The sequence below is a fragment of the Gopherus evgoodei genome, chromosome 5, assembly GCF_007399415.2.
Source record: "Gopherus evgoodei ecotype Sinaloan lineage chromosome 5, rGopEvg1_v1.p, whole genome shotgun sequence".
Taxonomy (NCBI): Eukaryota; Metazoa; Chordata; order Testudines; family Testudinidae; genus Gopherus; species Gopherus evgoodei.
The window spans coordinates 96087375-96107469 of NC_044326.1; the positions used below are offsets into that span (position 1 = coordinate 96087375).

The 20095-nt window shown below is 39.2% G+C and overlaps 1 protein-coding gene across 4 annotated transcripts in view; it reads right to left on the minus strand.

Moving 5' to 3' along the window:
• The window catches only part of PCDH10 (protocadherin 10), a 48504-nt gene that overhangs the window by 7884 nt on the left and 20525 nt on the right, over nucleotides 1–20095 (minus strand). The gene's annotated exons all lie outside the window — the stretch shown is intronic.

Genomic DNA, 20095 nt, shown 5'->3' on the forward strand with positions numbered 1-20095 from the left:
TGGTTTCTGTACTCCTCCTCGATGAGAGGAGTAGTGCTGAAATTGGTATTACCATTTCGGATTTGGGTTAGTGTGGCCGCAAATCGATGGTATTGGCCTCCGGGCGGTATCCCACAGTGCACCACTGTGACCGCTCTGGACAGCAATCTGAACTCAGATGCACTGGCCAGGTAGACAGGAAAAGCCCAACAAACTTTTGAATTGCATTTCCTGTTTGCCCGGCGTGGAGCTCTGATCAGCACGGGTGGCGATGCACTCCCACATCCAAAAAGAGCTCCAGCATGGACCATACAGGAGATACCGGATCTGATCGCTAAATGGGGAGACAAATCTGTTCTATCAGAGCTCCGTTACAGAAGACAAAATGCCAAAGCATTTGAAAAAAATCTCCAGGCTATGATACAGAGTCCACAGCACAGTGCTGTGTGACAAGCATAACGGAAAGCCAAAGAATCAAATGGACGCTCATGGAGGAAGGGAGGGGGGACTGAGGACTCCAGCTATCCCACAGTCCCCGCAGTCTCCGAAAAGCATTTGCATTCTTGACTGAGCTCCCAGTGCCTGTAGGGTCAAACACATTGTCCGGGGTGGTTCAGGGTATAGCTTGTCAATTTACTCCTCCTCCCTCCACCCGTGAAAGAAAAGGGAAAAAAAACATTTCTTAACTTTTTTCAATGTCACCGTATGTCTACTGCATGCTACTGGTAGACACGGTGCTGGGGCACTGAACAGCAGCATCTTCTCCCCTCCCTTCCCTGGTGGCAGACGGTACAGTGCAGTAGGACTGGTAGCCGTCCTCGTCATCAGCCTGTGAGTGCTCCTGGCTGGCCTCAGGTGAGGTTGGCCGGGGGCGCCTGGGTAAAAATAGGAATGACTCCCGGTTTTTCCTGGCAGGTGGTACAGAACGGCTGGTAACCATCTTCATCACAACAACTGGGGGCTGAACTCCATCAGCCCTCCCCCACCCTTTCATATCTAAAAAAAAGATTCTGTACTGCCTGGACTATCATAGCAGCGGGATGCTGGGCTCCTCTCCCCCCCACCATTTAATGTCCTGCCTGGACTATCATAGCAGCTGGAGGCTGCCTCCCCCTCATTTTATCTCACTAACAAGTCAGTGTTTCTTATTCCTGCATTCTTTATTACTTCATCACACAAATGGGGGGACCTTGCAATGGTAGCCCAGAAGGGTTGGGGGAGGAGGGAAGCAACAGGTGGGGTTATTGCAGGGGCACTCCCTAGAATGGCATGCAGCTCATTATTTCTGTGGGATCTGACACGGAGCGGCTGTGCTCTCTGGTTCTCTAGTGCATTTGCCCCATATTCTAGGCAGGACTGACTCTATTTTTAGATACAACATAAAGGAGGGAATTGACCTGGGGGGTCATTCCCATTTTTGTCTTTGTTCCCCCGGCCAACCTCAGTGAAGGTCAGCCAGGAGCACCCATGACAGCAGCAGACAGTACAGAACAACTGATAACCGTCATCTCATCACCAATTTACAATGGCACGGCAGATGGTACAGAATGACTGGTAACCGTCTCTGCTACCTTGCAAAGGCAAATGAATGCTGCTGTGTAGCGCTGCAGTACCGCCTCTGTCAGCGGCATCCAGTACACATACAGTGACAGTGACAAAAGGCAAAACGGGCTCCATGGTTGCCATGCTATGGCGTCTGCCAGTGCAATCCAGGGAAAAAGGGCATGAAATGATTGTCTGCTGTTGCTTTCCCGGAGGAAGGAATGAGTGATGACATTTACCCAGAATCACCCGCAACACTGTTTTTGCACCATCATGCATTGGGATCTCAACCGAGAATTCCAATGGGCAGAGGCAACTGAGGGAACTATGGGATAGCTACAGGATAGCTACTCAGAGTGCAAAGCTCCAGAAATCGACGCTAGCCTCGGTACATGGACGCACACTGCCGAATTATTGTGCTTTGTGTGGCCGTGTGCATTCGACTTTATACAATCTGTTTTACAAAACCGGTTTATGTAAAATCCTGTAGTGTAGACGTACCCTTACACTGAGTCAGATTCTGATCTCAGTCACACTGATGCTGATAAGAAATGGAACTGGGTCACTAGATTGACGTCTTGATTTTTTTCTAAATGATTTCATGTTAAATTCAAGTTTTAACCTAAACTTCAAATTGGTGAAGTCTGATGTAGCGGAAACAAAGATTAGTTCATTCATGGAAGTGAAGTGTTACAATTAAAGTAAAAGAAATCTTCCTAACTTTATAATGACTTCATATATATAAATCACATAGACCTATCCCAAGTCTCATTTTTTTTTTAAAAAAGACACTAATTAGGTTCACCTAAAAAATACTGTAAATCAGTACAATATAATTCACAGTGAAGTTAGATTATTTATGGGGAAATCTACTAGTATATATATTATGTATTCATCTAATCTAGTCTGCCGACATAGACTATCATCTGGGACTCATGATTTACAAATATAAGAGATGAAGTCTATTCAGTATATCATCCTATGAGTTCAACACAGCAAACGACTAGATCTGTTATTAACATTAAAACTAAACCAAAATAAGAAATATGTTTGGTTTTTTTAGTGACTATGAATTGTGAAGATTTTTTCTACTGGCAAGATGCATCAAAATAGATAAACTAATGAGATATTTTTCTAATAAATATTCACCAGCATTACTAGAGTATATTTGTTATAAAACTATCTATTTTTTGTCTGTTCTGTTGCAGTTGAACAGAGTGTGTGAGTGTAGGGGGGGAACTTTACAATTCATATTAACCACAACAAACAACAATAAAAAATGAAATTTTTATTGGCTTTAGTTTTGTAGGCCTTTGCTTGAGAATGTAAAGGTCCTGACTGTGTCTTCTGCTGTAATAGAATACTGTAATAATTTGTGTGTATATTGTATGATCTTGTACTCGATAGATAATTACTCTCACAGCAAAATGACTGACCAAGTATTCTACAATTGATTAATAACATAGTAAAAGCATCCCAACTGGTTAATAACTTAGATTGGTGAATAATTAAATTGCATAGTATTTTAATATATGCTGCAAAGATCCGCAGGAGACACATTAAAGAGCTACTTACAGCTCCTGATCCTCAGTCAAGAGTATCATTGCGGTGTCCAGTAAACTCAACAGAAGCTCACACTATGCACAAAACTGTCAGATTCTAAGTACTGGATTTCACATCCTTAAATAAATAAATAAATACCATATATATTTTCTTTAATCTTCAAAGCTCTTTATAAACACTCATATATTAATCTTCGCAATAGACTGGTAAAATAGTTAAGCACAGTAGCCCCAATTGCCTGCCATTATTGAGAAAGCCATGGAAGGGGACAGATATGCAGGAAATCACAACTGGGATTCTTGTCATGCATTCCCTTAAGACAGTTTAATTTGAAGCCCTGTGGAATTTGCAGGGGATGAAGCTTCTCACCCTTACAAATCCACATCAGGGACAACTGCTGCTCTATTTAGGTCTATTGGCTTTTATTGCCTATCTGACAGTGTGAGTGCATTGGAATCAGGGCCATTGGAATCTAGGTCTCTCAGAGCACACAGTATGACCTCTTTGTTTGCCTAGGCTTTCCTTAGAAGTGAATGAATACATTTTTGTAGTAGCTGGCTGGTGATGTCTTTGCCTTACCCTGTGTCAGTGTGTAAATGTTCTTATTTAATTACTATTTTAATGTATGTGCTTACACTACAATTAGCCCATTTTATAACACTAAGTACATATCTGCAATGTCTGTGCCTTGCAAGTTCCTTATCCAAGTCTTTCCTGATCCCAAAACCTAAGAGAACTCTTCCATGTGGAACACCGCCAGAAACAGATTTACTGGATTCCAAGGGTGGTGATCAAACCTACCTCCTCTTCTTTGTTCTGCAAGGGTGCCTGGCTAGAAATTCATGTGCAGAGAAATTTGTCTGACACTGAATTATCCTTGTTTACAGATGGGGAAACTGAGTCAGAGAGCTAAAATGGGAAGAAGGATGGTCTTGTGGTTAAAACAGAAGGCAGGAAGCCAAGAGATCTGGAGACTATTTCTGGCTCTGCTAAAGATTTTCTGTGTGAATTTGGGAAAAATCACCAAATCTCTTTGTGCCACTATTTCTCCTTATGTAAAATAGGAAAACAATCTTATACCCATCTCATAGAGATACAACAAGGCTTAAATCACTATTCTTTATAATCCACTTTGAGATCCATAGATAGAAAGCACTGTAGAATTGGAAATTATCAAAAGCAAGGTAAGAGCTGGTATAAAAACTCAAGAATTCCTGGCTCCCAGTCTTTATCTCAGACAATACTTCTTTCTTTGTCCCCATTTAACTGTTCTTGTACTCTGTTCTCATTAATGAAGTCTGAAATATAGTGGAGTAGAAAACTTTATATATACAGCCACTGGGAATGACAGTTTTTGGTTACAAATGTTGTAAATTAGTAAAGTTTAATAATGTTACTACCATACTTACATAAGTTCAACCCTTTAATAAGTGTCTTAAGGCAGAAGGAGAAGGAGGACTAAATAATCAGCACAAATAGAAAGCCATTTTAAAATATGTATTTTTCTTATTAGCATACTTGTGTGATGGGGTGCATAAAGATGGAGGTGGAGTTTAAAAGGAAGCCAGATAGTCAGAAGAGGGCTGACAAGACAGGAAGAAGGACCTGTCCTAGAAGCTACTGAGAAAGGATGCTATGACAGTGTCTCTGAGAAAAGAAGATCCTACCTGCTGAGCCCAGACAGACTAAAGGTGCAGTAAACACCTCTTCTTCAGGTATCAGAGGGGTAGCCGTGTTAGTCTGGATCTGTAAAAGCAGCAAAGAATCCTGTGGCACCTTATAGACTAACAGACGTTTTGGAGCATGAGCATGCATCTGAGGAAGTGCGTATTCACTCACGAAAGCTCATGCTCCAAAACGTCTGTTAGTCTATAAGGTGCCACAGGATTCTTTGCTACCTCTTCTTCAGTAATTTTTGCTACAGACTGCAAAGCTTGGACTATAGAATGAGGGGTTGGAAGTGGCCCAGGGAAGGTATCTGTAAGGCGTTCCTGGGTGCCTGCCCTTTGGTAACCCTTACAGGACCCTGGGCTGGAGCCTGTGCAGTGGGAGGGTCTGGGGGCCCCTTACCAGCCGTACTCTGTCTTAAAGAGGAGCTGACCTCCTAGCCACGATGCGATGCTTCCATCATGCACCAACCATCACAACTTGCATGAAGGGTAGTTCAAATATTGTTACAGATCCATAATCTATGTTATTTTGGAGGTAGTTGTCCTTCTCCAAAGGGCAAGGGTTTTGAATGTTAATGTGAGAGTATATAATATAAAGAATTTATAATAGATTTAAATAAAAATTGGAAGCAGAGTACAGCAGCCTTACATTAACATTTATTCTTCAATTGATATGCATCCATATCTATCCCAGTAATAGTTACATATAGAGATTGAGGAAAAAAGACACACAAAAGACTTGGTGGAAGAAGAAGAAATGAATAGGGAAGAAAAAAAAGATAAAAGGAAAAATAAAAGAAAAAATACAATAACTATAATTAACAATTCTGGCTTATAAACAACAACAGAAATATATTGAACAAAACAGAAGATCTATCAAGATACATTCAGAAGAAACCTTTCCATCACAAAACCTTCCCCTTGTACTCTTTTCCTATTTGCCCTTTTGTCTGTTTTCTCTCATCTTGCCAAGGAATCACTTAGGTCTGGATTATAGCTAGATTTTAGGTTGGTTATGAAGAGGGGGAAAGGTATAAGGAGCATTCTTTACGCTAATGACTCCCAAACAGGGACTTGCCAGTTGCCACATTTGCAAACCTTTCACTTCTCTGAACAGAAGAGTGGTCCTGTTAAGCATTGCTAGCCACCCTAGAAGGACAGGAAGAGGAGGCAGAGCCGTGACCCTGCAGCTTCCCTTCACAATGGCCAACAGAGAGGGTCAGCTGCAAAAGGGAGTGCATGTTGCACCTCTTTTATGGCATTGCTGCAGTCATGCCCACCCTATGCACTGACAGTGCCAGAAAAAAATCATGGCATAATACCTGTAGCAGTGCGACCCCATACTTCCCTCACGATGGGGCAGTAGCTTTAAGATTGAATTGAGCTTTACACTGAAAACTCTTCAGGGAAGGGACCATGTAAAATGTTATGCATACTAATGCTTCTGTATAAATATTAGTGCTACTGCTACCAAGAGGAGGAAGAAAAAAAAATCTCTTCAATCAGAGACACCCACGTAACCGAAAAACAGAAGGGAAACAAGGCAGCACTATACATGCTATATTTACTACTCGAGAGCCAAATTAACGTTTAGTGTGGAGTTTAAGTACAAAGAGTTTTATACTCCTTAACCCCACATAGCAGCTGTACTGGAGATTGCCATCTGGGCTGCCATGCAAGGGCACAATCCCATGCACTATAGTATTTGTCACCATGCCTGTCTTTATGAGGTAAGCACAGAGGGTCACTTTGCAGGGTAAGGTGGGTGTTGCTGCCATAGGAAAGAAAAAAGCAGTCATAGGGCTGTGTGGCAGACCTCCCCAACCTACATCATATTTACATTATGTTTATCTTGATTTTCAATTTGCATTATTAGTTTTCTTGAACTGTCTTTATATTTCTATAGTTTGTTTGCATTATTATATGTTTTAAACACAGAGAGTGACATCTGGCACTATCATACTCCCATTGATTTGGACAGGGCCAGGATTTCACCAGGGATGCTGGAGAGAATGGATTACTCAGATGACTAGCAATATATGCCTGCTCTGTATCTCTGGTGCAAAGTTAGCCCAGTTTGTTAGTGATTGCATTTTATCTGATGGTAGCTTGTTGCCCTATATGAAAAGAATTGGCAGTTTCAGTCTAGTAATTAGTGGGCAGGTGTCCAAATCACAAAACCACTTCAGATGTCCCTTTTTAAAGAGTGGTCAAGGAGTGAATGGGAATGCAGAGTGAATTACAGTACCACAACACAACGCCCTTTGTGGTGGTTTATCCATGTAAAGGATGAGATACATTGCCAGGGTGGGGATGTGGGAAGGGAAAGATGACACTCCTGCTGCCCACGTTAAAGCTGTTCTCTGGACAGAGAATGTTCCAGTCACCAAAGCTGTCAATCCAATACAATTCATATAGTCATTTTAAATATATAATATTTAAAGAGAATTTTTAAATTATTACTGATGATATCTTATGAAAATGCCATTAAAAGACATTCCAGATATTTCTCAATGGGATACTGTCAGTCTTGTGCAGTCCCCAAATCACTAGTTCGCAAATGTGAAGATGACATTTTCCCAAATATTCTTTCCTTACTGATTAATGCAGAGAGGAATTTTTTTTTTAAAGAGCTTAAATGGGATGTTTTGTGCTCCATGCCTACATCTGTACATTTGCATGTTTGTTTTTAGAGTTCAAAAGTCACAATTTAGAGGATTTTATGTTGCTAAAAACTTTCTCTGCATGACGTGTTGCAAAAAAGGACTTTGGAAAAATACTCATTTTCATATCTAGAAGGAAAAATCAACCAAGTTCACCCATGCTGTAGCTCTAGTGAAGTGAGTAGAATAACATCAAGGCTCGATAACTTCTTAGGGCTCCATGGTGCCATTTAGATACAGTTCACATAGTAAGAAGTGGTAGAAAGATACAATGGCCCAGAAGTATTTAGGTTTCTATCTGCCTCTTTAGGCACTGAATTCCGTTGATTATGTGCCAATGACATTTTCAAAATTGCTGCTCAACTGCTGCCTGATCCTGTACACACCTAAGTTCCCTAGATGCCTACGTTTCTGATGGTCAGCATTTACAAAGCTGCCTATAACCTGATTGTCATAAACAGATGGTTAAGGGTTAATGTCTCTTTTTCCTGTAAAGGGTTAACTAGCAGTAAACCTGGAACACCTGACCAGAAGACCAATCAGGAGACAAGATACTTTCAAATCTCGATGGAGGGAAGCCTTTGTTTGTGCTTTCTGGGTTATGCTCTGTTCTCTCTGGCTTCTGAGAGGGGCCAGACATGTAAGCAGATTTCTCCAATCTTTCTGAAAAAGCCTCTTCTGTTCAATTTAGTAAGTGCCGGTTAGAAAAGCGGTTTAGTCTTTTTGTTTGTTTTCTTTATTTGCAAATATGTATTTTGCTGGAAGGATTGTATCTCTATTGCAACTTGTATTCGTGCTGGGGGGAGGATTCTCTCTCGTGTCTATAAGTTGAAAGACCCTGTAACATTTTCCATCTTGATTTTACAGAGACAATTTTTACTTTTTTTCTTTCTTTTATTAAAAGTTTTCCTTTTTAAGAACCTGATTGATTTTTTGTTATCTTGTGCAAGACCCAAGGGGAAGAGGTCTGTACTCACCAGGGAATTGGTGGGAGAAAGGAGAGAATGGGGGAGGAAAAGCCTGATTTCTCTCTGTGTTAGGATTACTGTCTCTCTCTCTGGGAGAGTCTGGGAGTGGGAGAGAAGGGGGGCAAGGTGAATTTCCTCTCTGTTTTAAGATTCAAGGAGTTGAATCACAGGGATCTCCCAGTGTTACCCAGGGAGGGGAGAATCTGGGAGGAAGAACGGAGGGGAATGGTTTATTTCCCTTTGTTTTGAGATCCAAGGGGTTTGGGTCTTGGGGTCCCCAGAGAAGGGTTTGGGGGCCAGAAAGTGCCCCAAAACACTATATTTTGGGGTGGTGGCAGCTCTTCCATTCCTAAGCTAGTAATTAAGCTTAGGGGGGTTCATGCAGGTACCCCATCTTTTGGACGCTAAGGTTCAGAGTGGGGGTTCATACCTTGACACTGATGCTACTCCACAACTAATGAGCAGCTCAGAGCCCTGGCTCAAGCCAAAGTCCTGGATGCCCTGAACTTCAATTCTCAAATGAGACCAGGGACTGCCTATGTCACAAGTGGGGACTGACCCTATAGGCATGCTCTGAGCACGCCTAACATCTGTTACCTGCCAGCCCCACAGCAGGATGGCCAGGTGCAGGCCACTGATGAGTGGGGAAGCAGCACAGAATCTGCACCAAAGTCAGTCAGGGAACCGGGAAACTTAGGATGTGTGAGAGAGGTATCAGTCATGAGCAGCAGACAGAGGGAGATAAATGGTTTTGATTGCTAAGAGATAAGCTACCTAAGCAGCTGACCTGGAATAGGGGCCTAACTCCAGGAGAGGATTTGTATCTGAGGATCCTGAGCAGAAGAAAGCACACTAGGTCAGCTACTTAGGAATAGTCTCCTCTCCTCTTTCATCCACTCTTCTCCTCAGCATTTCACTCCTAACTTAAGTGGTTTCATGATCACTTTGCTGGCTTCAGAGGATCCTTTTCTTAAGCATTTAACTCTCTGCTTGGGCGCCTAACTCAGGACTGAGGATTCAACTATGTGGCAGGCCGCCCATAGATTTGCCATTGCACTGCTGAACAGAGCAACACCTAAGTACCTTTGAGGATCTGGGCCAACACCTCAGACTGAATATGAAGAGCCATTTTCCAATGGTGGTGCTGAAAGCCATTGAACCAAACTGTAAACACTGTATATCATGAAAAGTCTTTAAGCCAGTGGGTGCTACTGCACCCCCCAGCACCCATAGTTCCAGAACCCCGACTACACTCTTTAGAGAGATCAGCCACTTCTCTTGGCCAGTGTGTGTATATGTCTGAGTGTGTCTTTTTGCAGTGGGATCCTCACTATCTGTCCACCAGAGGAGTAGGAAACACATAGTCCATGCCTTTTCTTATGCACAGGGCTGTGTCTGTAGAGCTATTCAAAGTTGGGAAGAGTATGAAGAACCTCCCTCCTCCCCAGCCAACACATATTGTAGCCAGACAGAATTTGTCCCTTGAAATCTGATAGCATTTGGACTGATATGTACAATTACTCAGATTGTGTAAAATCAAATGACACGTGAGCATTAGGTCTGCAGGCTGTGAATAAAATAATGAGGCTGAAATACAAAGGATTAGTAATTGCTGTGCTGAACACTTTCTCACAAACATCCTTGCTTTTATCCAGATAAATAAATCCTAAAGATCATTAAATTCTGTTCACTACACTGAGGATTTTCTGTGCACTTAGGATTTTCTACACAATCATATCCAAGAGTTATCTTGCCCATAATAAATAAAGTAACCACATACCGTGCCTTTTCTTTTTGTCTTGCATAAGTGTGTATATGATTTAATTGTCCAAATTCACGTAAACCAATGCCAGGACAATGATTCCAAAGCAACTGGAGATTTGACACTGATGGATGTTGCACTGATCACACAGTGTTTAAAGCCTATTGAGAATTACTTTGATACTGATGATATTACCCCCTTCCCCCCCTACACATTCCTCATTAAAAAGGGGTATATCACTTGTCTACATACAAGAGGGTCACTTTGCAGTGATTTTTCCTACTAGAAATTAATTCTGAAATCTGCACCAACACCTAAATGGATGATCAACTTGTTTTTAAAGTCTGTTGTCCAAATTCTATATTGACACACACTCAGTCAACTTGACTAGTTTCAGTGCGGGATTTAACAGAACCTGTTTTAAGAAATTTAAGTTCCTCATTTTTAATATGCTTTTGACTTCTAGGTCCTACAGATAAACTGACTACACTGGGAACTGTACGTGCATGTCTGTGTGGACTAACGGACCATTCACATTTCCATTTTCATTCCCAAAAAAACAAACAAAAAAAAAAAACATAAGATGATCATAGTTCTGAGAATAAAATCCTCAATACTTTGCTACATTGAGGATCATTCCAACAATTTGCCACATAGTGCAGACTTGAAGTACCATATTTATTGTGGAAATGATGCCTTCCAGATACTACTGGTGAATGCAGAGAACAGTCAGCTATTCTCTACAATGGACCAAAGAAAAGTGAAAGCCGATGTTCTCACTAGAAGTACCAACCAGTAGCAATTTTTTCTTCTCTGTTGTACTATAACCATAATATCTTCTGATAACATGGTAATAATACACACAGCATCACTGTCTTAGAGACAGAGAGAATCATAGAGTATTTCATACTTGAAGACCACTGAATAGGTCATATAACCTATACTCATGCATTCTGGTCGGACTGATTTCATTATTCCTGAACCATTCCTGATACATGGGTGTTATATCCAGCATTGAACATCTCAAATGAGGGTAATTCTACACTGTCTATTGGCAACCTATTCCATTGCATACGTGTCCTAATCGCTAACTTACATTTTTCCTGCTTCATCTTAAACCACTCATTCCTGTGCTATACTCATTGACTAATGATCATAATTGATTCCTATCCCTATCCTCATTGTAACAGCTGTTTATATAGCTTTCATGTCCCTCTCAATCTCCGTATATCTAGATTCATTAATCCCCACTCGCTTAGCCTTTCGTCTGTCTTATTTTCAGAATAATTCAACATTTTCACTGCACATTTCTGATATCTATGAATATTTGTTTTTTTTAATTGAGAAGCCTGAAACTGAACATAGCACTTTGATACAATATTACACCAGCACTGCATTCCTGTCTTGTGCCATGTTTAACATTTACAATAAGCTTTGGTGCTTTTGTGAGGTAGTATAATCTGGGTGGTATTCTTTTATCTAAGCATTTTATTTGTCCTTCTTAAATGAAGCTTCAGTTTTTACTGAATACCATACTTTCAAATTTCCGCTAGTCCCTCCAATTTACTAAGATTACAGTGTGTTTTATTATATTCTAGAAAGCATTAGTAATACTCTCCAAGATTCTATTGTCAAAAATATGATTTTCACCTATCTCCACAGTATCTTCCAAGTCAATAATGAATCTGGAATAGGCCACTTCAAGATACAACAAATATCCTCTCCCTAGCTTGATATTAGCCCATTATAACAACAATTATTGTTTTTTTGTTATTTGTGATCTAGTTTTTTAAAACTCACCCTTCCTTTTTGCACTCAAAGTTATGTGTGGCACATTTAGATGTCATGTGAGTGTGAATTTGCTGTCATTTAGATGTCATATGAAAGCATAGCCAGGTAGTTGAACTGACTGTACTTAAGGGTTCAAAGGCTCAGGTGAAATATTGCAGAACCAGGAAGGAAAGTTGAGTTGAAGTACAGTTCATTATCAGTCCCTCTTAATTGACTCCACATCCATCATTATACATTACATTATTTCAGCTTACCTATGAAAATGTCATGTAAAACAATAGGAAACTCTGTATTAGGAAGATACGCTTGACCACATTTCTGAATTTTTGAAAGCAGGATTCTGGATTGCACATCACAGATCGGACAGTACATATTGCATGCTTAAATACTAAAACAGAATATGTAAAACTGGGAATTATGTGTACATGCAAATAGAGGTTTTATTATTGCAGCTCATGCAGGCACACATTTTGCAGGTAGAATTTAGGAACATGTTTTGAAGACTTGCTTCACTATGTAGACTATATTTCCTGTAACCAATAAAGTTGTTTTCCTATCAAATAAATAAATTAAATTAGTTTAGTCTAATTTGGTTTTCATGAATCACATTGCTCACCACTCACCAGCTTATTTTACTCTTGGTGCTTACAGACTGAGTCTGACTGCTTTATTTTTTTTTTCAGCAGTTTACCAGAAACTGAAGTCAAACTTAATGGTCTAATTACCTGGGTCTCCCTTTCCCCTTTCTTAAAACAAGTTACTAAATGTGTCATTTTCCAATTCACTGAGACCTCACTGGACTGCAGTGACTTCTGAAAACAAATTAACTATATTCACAGTAGCTTCATGCCAGCAGCAATCCCCACTGCTAGCATGAATTTCTTGGCATGGTCAGTGGCTGACATGTGAGAACAAAGTTGAAGCACAGTCTATGGAGAAATGGGCTTGTCAGGTAACAATGTGGTCCTGGACATTAGAGTGTTCACGTGTAAATGTCAAGAAGATATCAGTGCAGTTACTCCTGAGGCCTGCTTTTCCTTGCCTCCCCTCGCCCTCCACCAATTATGTATCATGTTCTTTAAACTGTTGTCCTCTTTCCTTCCCTCAGGGGAAAAGCAGTTGGGAAAGGAGATGTGCCTTTACAAATGAAAGTAGAGGAAGAAGAAGCAGAAAAGCAAAGGCTTTTGGAGGGGTGTTTTAAAGGTTTTGCTGTATATAGAACAGTGAGGAGACAAGCAAAGGAACAGAAGCTAACTAGTGTGGGTATATGAAGAAGATCATTTCGCCATGGAGTGAGCTGTGAGCAGGGCCAGCTCCAGGCACCAGCCCAGCAAGCAGGTGCTTGAGGCGGCCACAGGGAAGGGGCAGTACGTCTGGCTCTTCAGCAGCAACTTGGCGGCGGGACCCTCACTCCCTCTCGGAGCGAAGGACCTGCCGCCAAATTGCCACCAAAGACTGAAGCAGCAGCGGTAGAGCTCCCGCAGATCACGATCGAGGTTTTTTATTTTATTTTATTTTATTTTGTTTTATTTTTCTGCTTGGGGCAGCAAAAACCCTGGAGCTGGCCCTGGCTGTGAGCAAGAACCACTTGGTGTCCCTCCTCCATTGTGGAGTGCATATTGAAGCTGTGGTGAGGAGAATCTACTTTGCATAGAGCCAGGGGTAGGAGCAAGTTCTGTTCCGCACTCCAGTGTCAATCACCAGAGAAAAGGACAGAGGCAGGGAGCCTTCATAATAAATGTGATGCTAGCGCTGACTTCTATGTAACATTGCATGCCTAATGTGAGTAAAATTTTCAAAGCTGCCTAAGTGATTTGGGAGCCTAAGTCCTGTTGCCGAAGACACTTTTAAAAATGAGACTGACTGCTAAGTCACTGAGATGCTTTGAAAATGTTACCCTATGGTGACAGATACAGCATTCTCAAAAATACCCAACAATATATTCAGCAGATTTTTTGTTAGTTTCTTTAATATTTTATTGTTGGTGATTCAAAAGATGACATTCTATTTTCTGATGGTATGGCTACACTGCAATTAAAAACCCAAAGGTAAGGAGTTGTTTTACTGTGGTGTAAACATTTGGGCTCGAGCTCTGAGACAATCTCATCTTGCAGGGTATAGTGCCTAGTCTCCAGCCTGAGCCCCAATATCTACCCCATGGTTAAACAACCCCTTAGTCTGAGTCAGCTAGCATAGGCCAGTCACACGCTTTTAACTGCAGTGTAGACATACCCCGACACTACGCAACCACTGTTCTAAAATGGTGTGTGTGTTTGGTGGGGTGGGGCGAGGAGGTAGCTATCTGCTGTCTTTCAGTGAGATATAAAAACAAGATTCCAACAACTTGATATAAAAGAGTTTGCGGCACCTTTTATAAAAGTATAGGGGTAAATTCAAGAAACCTGGTCAAATTCAAGTGGCCTGCCTCACAACAAATCCCTCTTCAAACCAAACAGAAAATGTATCCTTTACTTTTTGCCCTAAACTGTTGCAAGTTGCTGATATTTGTGGTATTTCATCTCAGAAGTGGCTGCATTTCAGTGGTGGAGAAAGTGTTCCCTATACTTCAAGGGTTCTCAAACTGGGGGCTGGGACCCCTCAAGGGGTCGTGAGGTTATTACATGGGGGGGGTCACGAGCAGTTGGCATCCACCCCAAGCCCTGCTTTGCATCCAGCATTTATAATGGTGTTAAATAGATTAAAAAGTGTTTTTAATTTATATGGGGGGTCACACTCAGAGGCTTGCTGCGTGAAAGGGGTCACCAATACAAATGTTTAAGAACCACTGCTATACTTACTATTGCATTCCTTGCTATTTTATAATATAGAGCAGGGATAGGCAACCTATGGCACAGTTGCCAAAGGCGGCACACAAGCTGATTTTCAGTGGCACTCACACTGCCTGGGTCCTGGCCAGCGATCCAGGGGGCTTTGCATTTTAATTTAATTTTAAATGAAGTTTCTTAAACATTTTAAAAACCTTATTTACTTTGCATACAACAAAAGTTTAGTTAAATATTATATACTTATAGAAAGAGATCTTCTAAAAATGTTAAAATGTATTACTGGCATGTGAAACCTTAAATTAGAGTGAACAAATGAAGACTTGGCACACCACTTCTGAAAGGTTGCTGACCCCTGATATAGAGGGATACCATGAAGTTCTGTCTAGTGTCTTAACTATATAAAAAGACTCCGGTAATATTGCCTAAATCAGGCAGCTAATATTCCTGGTTTAGAATGGAAAAGTTGAATGTGTCTCTCATTTTTCTTCATGTTAAAAAAAATGGAACAATTCAATTAAAATAACATCACTCAAGGGTAAATTTTATTAAGTCATATTAAAATGAACATATTCAGTTATTTCTGCATTTTCTAAACTTTTCCTTCTTGATTTTGTCATGTGACTTATCCATTTCCTCTCTAACTTTTATAGCATTAGATACCTTGTTACCATTACTCCCTTTGAGACATGACTGCAAGAAGAATACAGTCACATGAAGAATATAAAATAGTGGAGAATAGGAATTTTAGAAACATTATGTAAGTTACTCAATAACGGCTGAGCAGTGAATCATCATGAGTAATTTATGTAGGGTCATAGAGTACTTACTGTAACCAGTGAATACATATTACCTTTCATGCTTACCTTATTCATTCCTATAACAAGATTTTTAAGTATTTTATTTTATTTAGAAATATAGCTTAAATTACTTTTAATGTCCCACAACAAATTTACACTGATAAGTTTTACTTATATAACAACTTCTGTCTCTCAGCATTTTAAAAATGACAGTGGTAAAGCCAAGAGTTCCTAGTAGTGTTTAGAAGAACAGGCCAAATGCACAATTGGTTTCTGGGCATTAAAAGCCATTTATGCAACTCAGCCTCCAATTTTTGTGTGTGCAATTTTGCACGTGCAAATCATTTGAACACATAAGCCTGGATCCTGAAAACTGAGTCATATGAGTGCCCAGGAAGAATTCCATTCACTCTACTGGAACTCCATACCAACGTGAGGGTATCACCTTTACAGGTCAGATTACAGGATAAGGAGCAACTTTTTAGCCATCTTTGTGCACAAAATTATAGAATTTGCACATGCATAACTCACTCATGCAGGCATATAAAGTTTTATGCATACACATTCTGTGGATTGCACAGCCAAATAATAGTACTTGAACTTGTGCATTTCAGTGCAGACTTGTTTGAAGCCACCTTTGAAAAATGCAACCCTTAGAGTCAATTTTTAGACGTAAGAACCCAATTGCACATGCATTTTTGGTGCATGTTTATATATATTTGATTGCCAATATGTACCACAATTTTGCAAGAAAATTCTGCATTTGCATGAGAAAAATCATGAGTTAGGGGCCCAGCTAAGCCTTGTGATACCAATATATGCTTTGTTTGTACAACTGTGTGAGAAATTATAAGTGCATAAATGCACGTGCTAAAATGGGTACAAGGCCACTATCCTTTCTTTTTAAAAATCAAGCACCTATTTTTTTTCAAGTGTTACTTTTGGGGGGGGGGGCGATAATGCCAGAATATTGGTGAATATATGGTTTGTTTGGTACCTATTTATTTTTATTATACTTTAAAGCTATGGTAAAGCTATGCAAACAATTTTTCAGAAGGAAGGCATAACTACACAAAAAGAAAAGAAAATTCTGCTTTCACAGTACTGACCACATAAGAGCCTCACTAGTTACATGACTGATTTTTAATTTTTCAAAAAAATACAATGGAATTCGTAATGAAATTTGTTTTTCCTAGATTTGCTTTTACTTTTTGTTGAAAAGTGTTTTGTGGTATATATATTATCATGAAGTAACATTTCTCTTTGATACTAGGGACACCCAAACTCCAATAAATAAATAAATAAATAAATAAATAAATTAAATAAAAATCCTTATCAACACAGTTTTATTCCTTGCGAAAAATCACCACAGGGCAGCGATTGACTCCGTGTAATATTAAAAAGATATGGAACACTTTTTTTTACTGCTGGGTCACTTATTCTAAACCAATTCAAGTTGATGGATAATGACTACATTTGGAAGGATCAGATTTTTAACAGTAAATGTCGGTAAACATTGATATGTCCATACACACACAAACCAATGAAAATATATATATCCATCAATGATAATAGGAATTTCAGAAAACTAAAGTAATAAAAATGCTGCTTGAGAACTTATTAGACTTTGATTTAAGGATATTTACTTTGTATATTTTAACGTGATATTGACAATTTATGTTTTAACAGTTATAAAGCTTTAACTTTTGAATTTCAACATCTAATCTATTGTCGATAAATAATTATTGTCTGAGCCCCCACTATCTGATCTCCCCTAGTTTTCCACACCTGTGAAAATTTAAATTGATAAAAATAAAAAATGCTTAAAAATAAACATTGACATTAACCATCAAAATTATACAAAAATAAACAGAACAAAACAAAACAAACCCAAACTGAATTCTGCTAATCCTAATAATGGCTGTAGGAGGGGAAAAAACATACCTTATGATTGTTCTTTGGTAGCTTGTTTGAGATTAGTTGATAGTCTAGTTCCTAGGCAATCAGTTCTTCAAAGATATATGCATATACTTAACTTCATGCATAAGAACAATTCTGTTGACTTCAATGAGAAGTTAAGCTACATGCATGCAAAGTTAAGCATGTACCTAAGTCTTTGCAGGACTGAAGCCCTGGAGTTCATATCAAACAAAACCATAACAATCGTGGTCAAAGATTATAAATGTAGGGAGACTCCAGGTCCAGGATGAGGCACATTGGTGAATAGTGTAGCTAAACTTGGTTAGTTCCTGCCTTACACTGCTTCTGTCCATGTTGTGCCTGTTCTGCTGATAAGAAAAAATAATTCTCTATTGACATCAATTCACAACTCTCAGAAGCGCTCAAAAGTATTTCTATCTATCTATCTATCCAGGATGACCCACAAGATAGACAAAGTTGTTTAAATAGGATGAAAGTCAATGCATTTTTTTAAATTAAGGGTCAGATTCTCAGCTGCTGGAAGTCAGTATGGCTCCACTGAACTCAATTAAACTATGCCAGTTTATATCATTTCAGGATCTTATCCTAGGTGATTAGGAACAGGTTGATGGTCTAATCTCTTTGGTCCAGAAGCCCCACTGAGGATTGGGACCCCATTGTGCTGTGTGTTGTACGAATATGTAGTGAGACACAGTCCTGGCCCAAAGAGATTAGACCACAAAAACAACACACATCTATTAGCAGAAGAAGAACAAAAGTTTAGAATTACAGCTGGGGAAAAAAATGCAATTCTCCCCACCCCAATATGCATTCAGATTTTTAAAAGAATTGCTCTGGCCCATGTTCAGGATTTGATTTCTGTGACCCTTCAAATTATCAAGTTTTAATAGGAAAGATGTTTGAAGAAAGTCAGTTTCAAGTCCATGCCTGACTACTTGAGGAAAATGAATTTTTAAATTTGCATGCACAAGTATTCAATTTAGTAGAGCTTGTGCATTCATCCAATCAGAAATGAGTAAAGGGCCCTGTGATTTATTGCCTGAGTCACAACTAAGCAGCACAGAGTGAATTTCAAATATTTATGATAAATCCACACAATGCAAATTTTGAAAAGATATTAATCAAATAACCTTGTATAACAAAGGAATTTGAGGATACCCTGATCTGCTCGTGGATGTTCCATTAGCTTAAAAATAAGCTAAATTCACAGGAACATAGGAATTGCTATATTGAATAAATTCAGTGGTTTAGCTATTCTGATGTCCTGCCTCTGACACAGGCCCATTCCAGATGCTTTTGGGGAAGGTGAAGAAAAACCTATAATGGAATAATCTACTCATAGGAGATGTTTCTTCTGAACTCTTTTGAAACATGAGGATTTATATCCCTTTCTATATCATCATACTTTCTAATGTAATTGCTGATGTTCTCATTTATCCATTCAAATGTCTGATAATACTTTTAAATTCTACAGAATTCATGGTTTCAATTACATTTCATAACAATGAATTCCACAGGTTAACTGTGAATTGTATCAAAAGTAGTTCCCTTTTATTAATTTTAAATTGATTGTTTTGCAGTTCCTTTGTTACCCCCTCATTCTCTTGTTATAAGAAAGGGTAAATGGGACTGTTTAATTTACTTTCTCTGTATCATTTATTATTCTGTATTCTTCATGGTCCCTTTCACATCTTCCCTAAAGTAATCAGTACTAACCTTTCCGGTACTTCTTCACACAGAAGTATATTCATGCCTCTAATCATTATGCTACGAGTTTTTGTGTGTTTGGCTTTGTTTGTTTGTTTTCAGTTGGAGTGACCAGAACTGAACATAGCAATAAGGTGAGAGGATATGATGGATGTACATAATGGCATTACAATATTTTCAGTGTATTTTCTATTCCATTATTGGTACGACGTAGCATTTTCTTTACTGTTTTAACTACCAGTGCACGTGAACCAGATGCTTTTCATTACGTTGTCCTCTGATATTAAAGTCTTTTTTTCCCCAGTGGTAACAGTTAATTTATAATCTATAAAGGTACAAGAATAGTTCAAATAACTCTTTCCAGTTTATATTATGTTCCCATTCTCCTAGCTTTGCTAAGTCCCGCTGAAGTTCCTCACAGTCTACTTTAGCAGTGATTCTCAACCTTGGCAGACTACTTTACCCCTTTCAGGAGTCTGATATGTCTTGCGTACCCCAAGTTTCACCTCACTTAAAAATTACTTGCTTACAAAATCAGACATAAACTTACAAAAAAGTTTCACAGCACACTATTACTGACAAATTACTTACTTTCTCATTTTACCATATAATTACAAAATAAATCAAATGGAATACAAATATTGTACTTACATTTCAGCGTATAGTATATAGAGCAGTATAAACAAACCATTGTCTTTATGAAATTTTAGTTTGTACTGACTTCGCTAGTCCTTGTTGTAAAACTAGGCAAATATCTAGATGAATTGATGATCCCCTGGAAGGCCTCAACATATCCCCAGGGATACATGTACCCCTGGTTGAGAAACACTGTACTATAGTATTGACTTACTAAAATAATTTACTGTCATCTGCGAATTTCCCCCCCTCACTTTTCATCCCTTTTTCCACATCATTAAGTACATTAA